This window comes from Helianthus annuus, chromosome 12 (genome assembly GCF_002127325.2).
Source record: "Helianthus annuus cultivar XRQ/B chromosome 12, HanXRQr2.0-SUNRISE, whole genome shotgun sequence".
Classification (NCBI taxonomy): domain Eukaryota; kingdom Viridiplantae; phylum Streptophyta; class Magnoliopsida; order Asterales; family Asteraceae; genus Helianthus; species Helianthus annuus.
In genome coordinates, this window is record NC_035444.2 from 2,874,601 (window position 1) to 2,884,515 (window position 9,915).

A 9,915-nucleotide genomic window follows, 5' to 3' on the forward strand; every position below is an offset into this window, starting at 1 on the left:
TGGTGGCGTTGATGCACCATACTAAAGCCCCTAAGAACTTCAATCCACTATCACACCATACCATGTAGTCTTACTAGGAGGTCTAAGGTTTAGGTTCAATACCTGGGCATAAAGTAATTTTTTAAGATATCTGAAATAATATAGGAGTAGTGTAGATTTAAAGTTGTAACACTTCGCTATTCCAAAACCTGGTATTACTTTTTTCGTATTTTCATTTAAAATAAACTCTAAACTTTAAATAACTAAGAGAAGAAAAGAATAATTTTTTTTTTGAAAGGCAAATTTCATTAAGCACCAAAGGTCGGGTAATCTCCAAGGCAGAGAACCCCACAAAACCAAACGATTACATTACATTAAAAAAGAAAGACTTCCAACCCTTCCAATCCACTACACCAAATCTACCCCTATTACATAACCACAAATACGTCAACGATTTGACATTTGCCACAATGTCTATGTTACGCCCTAACACGTTTAACCTTAAAAATGACGCAGCGGAAAAAGAGCTTTAAAATTTCTTTCCTTATTAACGACATTACTTTCACGAAGGTTCCAAATTCTAAAAATGTTAAACGTTCTATAAAAGAATTCACAACATTCATACTAAAATTTAGATTTCTAGACATTAAATTCTTCAACTATGTGACCGATCTATCCGTACAATCCTTGCTCTTGACTCGATCTACGTCCGCTTCACTTTCCTTAGCAGCAGAAGAAGTCCGTGTAGTACCTGTGGGCATCACATACAACTTAGCCATTAGTCGATGACAACATCATATAACATTAATCCCAAATAATTAAAGATTGAATAACGTTCGATAATGTAACTTGATCCATTCGAATAACCCTTCTCCTTCTCTTGTTCCGGATTCGGCTTAATTTTCATAAGAATCCGATGTACTCATTCCTGCATTACATACCGACCTCAAACGCATAATTAGTAACGTTAAAATTCTAACATATCAATTCATGCATACATACGTACTTACATACAAACATACATACACATCTGCATACATACCTACCTTCCTACATCTCTACATACATACGTACATGCATCCTTCTTACATCTCTACATACGCACATATACACATACATATCTTCACATATACATAAATACATGAATACATATGTACACACACTCTTACGTACATAATACGTGGTTGAAAACCGGTACTCGTAATCATGTGACTTTATGTGCTTATATGAGTTTTAAATCTTGAATGGCCTACTCTTATTTAGATTTGTATTTATGCGGGTTTAACGAAGTTAAGGAGCTTTTCGGGAGCTTTACGGGTCACCGAGTTGAAAACCGGAGCACCAGGATGCGTTACGGGTCAACCGGGAATGCAAGACGCGAATAAACGGAGATCTCACAACGAGAGCCCGTCGCCGACGGGTCCTAAGCCGTCGGCGACGGCTTCTGAATAAGCCCGTAAGCACATAAGGCCGTAACCAGGAACATAAGGCGTCGGCCCGTTTGCATTTTTGGGAGCCCGTCGGCGACGGGCATATACCCGTCGGCGACGCCCTCTAGAAAGTTCATTTCTCTGCAGCTCCGTTTCGTCGTCCGTACGCACTAAAACGCGCATAACTTTTGAACCGTTTACCCCTTTAACCTCCCGTTTCTTCCTACATGCTTGTAAATTGGTCCTCTACCTTATGAACTCAAAATCCCACATCCGAATTAAGGAAATTCTTAACTTATACGCTATCGGCTTATTATTCATTTACGGTTATTCGACCCGTTCATGAGTTCATCAAACAACATTTCCATTTTTGCCCAAAACTTACATGACCATTATAGCATATTACTTTCTACACTATCCGGAGTTTCGTACCCGGGTTTACGCGCCCGATACCCGTTGTGTGTTAATTCATTCATTTTAAACGATTATACTAAATTAATCTTCGCTAGCCCAAGTTCCATTCATGAAATCGTTTACCCATTAGTCATAAATCATAATCAAGTCCTTCGACTACTTATCCACACTCCCGCTTATCGTTAGTGTACTTTTGTGTAATTCCACCCGTTTACCCGGTTATCATACCGTAGCCTTTTCTTCCTCTCCCTTCCGTCATATCATCAACACTACATTTGACCTATTACATCTACTTAACGAAAATCATTGGTTTCATACAACACATCCTTATTGGTCCCCAATTAACGTACTTAACTAACTAGCACATAACTTTACATAAACAACTAAGAAGCAATTAATGAATCACTTACCTTAAGCGTTAGTGTTCATGCTTGCTTCCTCACCTCCGCTTGACCCGTTAGCTTTCCATACTTGAGTCCATGTCAATTTGGGATTCCTATCCTTTCAAGTCATTATGCCCATATCATAGTTAGTCCGCATGTTCATTCATATCACATCCATTTCCAACTTTTAACTACATAGACTCTTAATAGTCGAACTTTATCATAGATAAACATGAACTAACAACCACATTGTTCAACATTCACTTAATCAAAGTTATTATCTTACATACGTTCACGACATAACTCCAACATTATCGTTTACCAATAAGCTATTCATTTCACACTCATACGCATTCACTTTTAATTATCATAAATCTAGCGCATCAAATACATGGCGAGCATCACACCATTGAAGCATAAGGTACAAGTTCCTAATGCATAATTTTACCAAACCATACATTTAATCCGAATTCTCATATGGACACCATCGTAAGCACACTTAACATATTATTTTGCTAACGACTATAAACACTTTCTATACATACTTACCCACAACTTTCATATAATTTCACAATTTGTTCTCTTAGGCATTTCATCGAACACTTGGCGGGTTTCGCATTTGTAACACATTATGTACAAGCTTTTAAAGCGTGATTCCTACTAATTCTTCACATAGCTTATTAACAATCAATCAAGTTCATAACAATATTTCATACTAACTATGAACATATGGTTGTGACATCAATTATTCATAACAAGATCATCAACAACAACCAAATTAACATGTAGAAACCTCAAAATTTCTAACCATTCCTTGACATGCAAGTGGGTTTTGCCTAATCCATGTTCATATTCAAAATTAAACATATCTTGATGTCTACACAGCCATAGCAACCATCATTCATACTAGATTTAGCATTACATTCACGAATTACACTAAACCCACTAAATCAAACATCACCAATATGCAAAATTCGACTTACTTGGTGTCAAGAGCGCTTGAGTGATCATAAATCTTGGTTCATGCATTCAATTAACCCTCAAATCCTTTTTCAATTTGATGATTTTATGTGGGTTAGGGTTTACACCCCTTCCCCTTTTCTCCTGCTCGATCACACGCACACCTTGTGTGGGTGTGTGTGTGATTTTTGTTTTAATAAATTAAACTTCCAAGTTTGGCACTCTAAGTCCCTCAAGTTTAACTTACTATCATAAATGCCACAAGTTTCACCATTTAGCTTATCTAATAGGCATTTAACTAGGTTTATTAACTTAGTTATTGTATCTCATTTTATTAAACATGGCAACCTGCTAACGAATTTAATAATTCGAATTTTGGGGTGTTACAGTCTACCACAGTCATGTTCGTCTGATTGAAAACCTTTTCATTCCTAGCTTTCCATATCCGCCAGCAAACCACCATGAAGATGCCGTATAAGATTTCTTTCTTACTGTTCGACCATCCCGAATTTGTTACGACCTCAACAATATCTTTGACCGTGAATAAGAAGATAGGTGGTAAATGAACCCTATTCGCTATCCCATTCCAAACTCCGTTCGCTACCCTACAAACAGTAAAAATATGGTCCACGCTTTCTTCAACCTCATTACAAAACTCACAAAGGCAATCCCCATGAATGATATTTCTTCTCCGCAACGCCACTTTAGTAGGAATTCTATCTAACAGAACCCTCCACATAAAAACATTACACTTTATCGGAACCCACTTACACCAAACAAAGTCAATATCACTTTGAGGATCAACCGGTCGATCACCTTGCAGCCATTTTTTAGCCTCCTGGACCGTAAACTCAGTCGGCCCAGCAACATCCCAAACCCATTTATCTCTATTGTCTACCAATCGCTGATCTGCAATAAGCCAATGACAAGTTAGCAGTTCGCTGACTTCTTGATCTGAAGAGGGATAACTTTTCCAGCTCCACCTGATCGCTCCAGCCAAATTATTAGACCCAATTTTATCCGCAACCACGCACCACTTATCTTGCTCTAGCCGAAACAAAGCAGGAAACATCATTTTTAACGGGACTCGAGTAACCCACGGATCTAACCAAAACTTTATATCCGAACCATTCCCGAGTTGATCCCTTATCAAATTTGACCCGTACATATCACCAAAAGAAAAGAATAAATAGATTTGTTATTTCCCCTTATTTTCACATGTCATACTCACACAAACAAACTGAAATACAACTAGGGGAATTGTTTTCAAAATAAGATTTATTCCATATATTTAACCGACTTAATTATATAAATAAAAAGACGAAAAAAGAGAATTTGACATACCAAGTTATCATGAGACTCAATTATTTTTGTGTGACATAATGTCGGACGTTGAAAACACATATTCTAAATAATATATTCTAATGTGGCTTAGTGGAATTAGTTGTTAAAAAAGTAATCTAACACTCGAGGAAATTGCTAGAGCCGGCGGGAAGGAGACAAGTCCAACAAATTCACTATTTGAGGGCACTATTTGAGTGGAAAATCTATTAAAGTAAGTAAATAAATAAATTACAAAAGTCGTCTTTTTTTTAGTTTTTTCTTCATGTATCACCCTTTAACTTATACTCACAATCCTATTTTAAGGTTTAGTCACAAATTTAGTATTCGATCGACCAAACCATTCAATTTTGAACCTTCTCTCGAATCTTAATTAATTTTTAAATTTAAAAAATCTAAAAAGGTTGGTTGTTTTTTATATACAAAAAGAATTAAAATTAGAATTATCTACTTGTTGGTTTGTAGTATACAAATATATGATCTGATTGCTGAAGAAGACAATAAACACATGCATTTTTAGTAAAATAGTCTCAAGTTCAAGGTCAATCGATGAAATATGGTGGTGTCTTTTAACATGACCTGGTTCATAACAATTATAGTTGTATTTCCATCCCTTCTTACTTCATTCAACTTCAGACATTGAGCTTTAACATGGCCCGGTTCATAACAATTATAGCACAACCTTTTGGGGCTAGGGCATCTGTAAAACGGGTGTCCCACTTGACCACAATTATAACATGCCTTCAGTCCTGACAGACATTCCCCCGTTTGATGTTTTCCACAAGTCTTTCGTCTTTCAACGGGAAACCCCACTCTTCGAACCTTCTTTCTTGCTATGATCATTAAACTTTGGTTTCTAGGAAGGGTTTGGATTTGAACTTCTTTCCAGTGTCCTTTTCTCCCCACGTTCTTGACGCTTCAATTCAATTTCCCTATCTCGTGCCTAATTAATCAATTCAAGCAAAACTTCACACTTCGAGAGGGTGATAAACTCCCGAAATTCAGCTCGTAACATATCATGGTATCGATAGACCTTCATTCTTTCTGTCTTAGCTAAAATCTGACAGAATTTCATCTTGTCAAGGAAGATGCTAGTGATTTCATCAATCGTGTCTCCCTTCTGTCTAAGGCGTAAGTAGTCTTCTTGAATTGTATCTATAGCTGATTGTGGACAATGATACTTCAAAAGGGGCTTCTTAAGTTTCTTCCATGTTAGTGTCTTGATCTTATCTTCACCTAACTCCTTACTATAGGCATCCCACCAGTCTTTAGCACAGAGCCTTAATTGACCCGTAGCAAAAATGACCTCATCCTCCTTTTCGCAACGACTTCGAATAAACACGCCTTCCATATTAGAAATCCACCCTTGACATTCTATGGGATCAATCTCTCCATCGTATGGTAGTGGGTTGCATGCCATGAAGTCCTTGTATGCAATGTTTTAAAAACCGGTTTTTAAATCATATAAGGATGGGCTAAAAATGGTTCAACCGGTAGAACCGAATTATAACAGATGGTTCAACCAGGTGAACTAGTTAACTCTAAAATTTCATAGAGATACATACATACATACATACATACATACATACATACATACATACATACATACATACATACATACATACATACATACATACATACATACATACATACATACATACATACATACATACATACATACATACATACATACATACATACATACATACATACATACATACATACATACATACATACATACATACATACATACATACATACATACATACATACATACATACATACATGAATTATAATGACAAACTCACCGGTTTTAATTTTTTCACGCTGACATAAATTATAATATAACTATTATAATGTACTCTTTCGCTTTCAAGTTTCAAAATACAATATTTCACAGAACATTACTTTATCCATATAGACATACATACATACATACATATGGAGGGAGAGATATATATACATCAAGTTGCTTCAAGTCTGTCACTTTTTGACCCACTTGTGGATCTATTTACACCCAATTTTTTTTATTGAAATAAGTAAACTGAAATTCCCCCGTTTGATGTTTTCCACAAGTCTTTCGTCTTTCAACGGGGAATCCCACTCTTCGAACCTTCTTTCTTGCTATGATCATTAAACTTTGGTTTCTAGGAAGGGTTTGGGTTTAAACTTCTTTCCAGTGTCCTTTTCTCCCCACGTTCTTCTTGACGCTTCAATTCAATTTCCCTATCTCATGCCTAATTAATCAATTCAAGCAAAACTTCACACTTCGAGAGGGTGATAAACTCCCGAAATTCAGCTCGTAACATATCATGGTATCGATAGACCTTCATTCTTTCTGTCTTAGCTAAAATCTGACAGAATTTCATCTTGTCAAGGAAGATGCTAGTGATTTCATCAATCGTGTCTCCCTTCTGTCTAAGACGTAAGTAGTCTTCTTGAATTGTATCTATAGCTGATTGTGGACAATGATACTTCAAAAGGGGGTTCTTAAATTTCTTCCATGTTAGTGTCTTGATCTTATCTTCACCTAACTCCTTACTATAGGCATCCCACCAGTCTTTAGCACAGAGCCTTAATTGACCCGTAGCAAAAATGACCTCATCCTCCTTTTCGCAACGACTTCGAATAAACACACCTTCCATATTAGAAATCCACCCTTGACATTCTATGGGATCAATCTCTCCATCGTATGGTAGTGGGTTGCATGCCATGAAGTCCTTGTATGCAATGTTTTAAAAACCGGTTTTTAAATCATATACGGATGGGCTAAAAATGGTTCAACCGGTAGAACCGAATTATGACGGATGGTTCAACCAGGTGAACTAGTTAACTCTAAAATTTCATAGAGATACATACATACATACATACATACATACATACATACATACATACATACATACATACATACATACATACATACATACATACATACATACATACATACATACATACATACATACATACATACATACATACATACATACATACATACATACATACATACATACATACATACATACATACATACATACATACATACATACATACATACATACATACATACATACATACATACATACATACATACATACATACATACATACATACATACATACATACATACATACATACATACATACATACATGAATTATAATGACAAACTCACCGGTTTTAATTTTTTCACACTGACATAAATTATAATATAACTATTATAATGTACTCTTTCGCTTTCAAGTTTCAAAATACAATATTTCACAGAACATTACTTTATCCATATAGACATACATACATACATATGGAGGGAGATATATATATACATCAAGTTGCTTCAAGTCTGTCACTTTTTGACCCACTTGTGGATCTATTTACACCCAAATTTTTTTTTATTGAAATAAGTAAACTGCCGACGAAGATGGAACTGGATGCATGATGAAGATGGAGTTGAATATTGTGATGAAGTGATGAGCCGTAAGTGATGATGGTTTTGAATGTTGATTGATGGTATATGTATGTGATGGAACTCCGGAATACTAAAAACCCAAATTAAAATAACCATGGGCCAGTATCGGTATTACGGTTTACACTGGTATACCAGATTTTACCACCAGTATGAATCTTATGCCGTTTCACTTATTTACCAGGAGGTTTTGTACCGGATTTGCATCCGGCACAGTATAACCGGCTAGTATTTACCGGTTTTTAAAACATTGCTTGTACGTGCGGCGTACATCCTTCCTTGACCAAGATTGTACTTCTTCAATTAACTCCTTCAATTAGTCAAGCTTGCTCGTCATCATAGTTTCTACTATCCCAATTAACATTATTTTCGACTGCTTGTACTATGTGGGGAATATTGGCTTGTAGGGCCTTCCCCATTTCTTCTGCAACTATCTTGCACAACTCTTCTTGGCGTACTTATTCACTTGCATTAGTATCCCCTTCGTCCGCCATCTAATCTAATCTGAAATAAACCTACATTAACATCACGTCCTGCAAGTTTTATATACATCTTGCAATTACCGTTCAACTTTTTACATTCCATTCTCACAATTTATTGCATTCCATTCATTTCATACATAAATACATAAAGAGATACAAAACCTTTAAAGGATTACAAATTCATGCATTATTCGTTACCATTCATGTTTATGTAATACTTGCGAACGCGTGTTCGTTTTATGTTTATAATGGCTTCATGGGTTTTGGAATGATATCATTAGGGGGTACACGGGGTTGGGACATGCATGGGATAACCCAGATACAAACATCAAAGAAAAACATGAAAAACTAGCTGTTGTAACCAATTCAAATAAAAGAAGCCTCAAACGGCCGTCTCCAGATTTAACACGGCCGATTCAACCTGATATAACCAATTATGATAAAAGAAGCTTCAAATGGCAGTTCAAATTCAACACGAATTGAGATAACATTATCCAGTAGTATGATGTTAATAGTGTATAAAGAGTGGTAATATGTCTGAAAGGGAGTGTTATAAAACATTGAATACCCATTTGCCCCTTTTGCGTAAATCACACAGCTTTCCTCTTGAATCTGAAGATTTTCCGGTAAAAAATAAAAAAAATCTTGGAGTTGTTAGACTTTTATTTATGTAGGCATTATACCTCCACTTAATATTCAGTTTTAAGATAATTAAACATCAAATTCAACATTGTTTCGGTTTCAACTTGTATGTATAATATATTATGTGGATGGATGAAGATTGATAGATGAATTATATGGTTTCAACTTGTATGTACTATGTGGATGGATGAAGAATGATAGATGAATCATACATTTTCCTCTTTATTTTCTCTCTTGTTTATTTCAGTTTTATTGGTATTTGTGTTTGCAATTGATTCTTTGTATACACAGTACAAGTTAAGTGAAAATGTGTAATTTGTGTTTGCAATTGATTCTTTGTGTATACAAAATAAAAGTTAATTGAAAGTGTAATTTTTGTTTGTAATTGATTCTTTGTATATAAAATAAAAGTTAAATGAAAATATGTAAAATGATCTTAAGGGTAACACGTGTGATAAGTAATTTTTTAATGATTATTGGGATGTGTTGCAACTAGAATGTAATCTTCTATAAGACCATGTGTAGTCGTTAGCCAAATAATGCCCCCATTCTGGGACGTTTTTTGTCATATGAAAGTCTAGTTAGGATGGAGGCATTATTGGACGTTATTGCAAAAATACTGTAGTGGGAATAATGCCCAATAACGCCCATGCAATCATTACACAATTATTTTTTTTTTAAATTTAAAACTAAAAATACTTCACTAATTTAAAAAAAAATTACACTACTAGAAATAAAAAAAAACATAATAAAAAAACGGAAATAAAAAAAATAAAGTTAAAAAAAAAAGATGATGATATAGAGTCCGTATTTTTCCCGAATT

At 35.2% G+C, this 9,915-nt stretch overlaps 1 long non-coding RNA gene across 1 annotated transcript; it reads right to left on the reverse strand.

The window, feature by feature from the left end:
- Positions 1 to 536: 536 nt before the first annotated feature.
- Positions 537 to 3,318, reverse strand: LOC110896279. Its single transcript, XR_002567801.2, has 3 exons — positions 3,190 to 3,318; positions 2,234 to 2,324; positions 537 to 907 (listed from the first exon to the last, which is right to left on the reverse strand). It is a non-coding gene; the product is annotated as an uncharacterized LOC110896279 (long non-coding RNA).
- Positions 3,319 to 9,915: the final 6,597 nt, after the last annotated feature.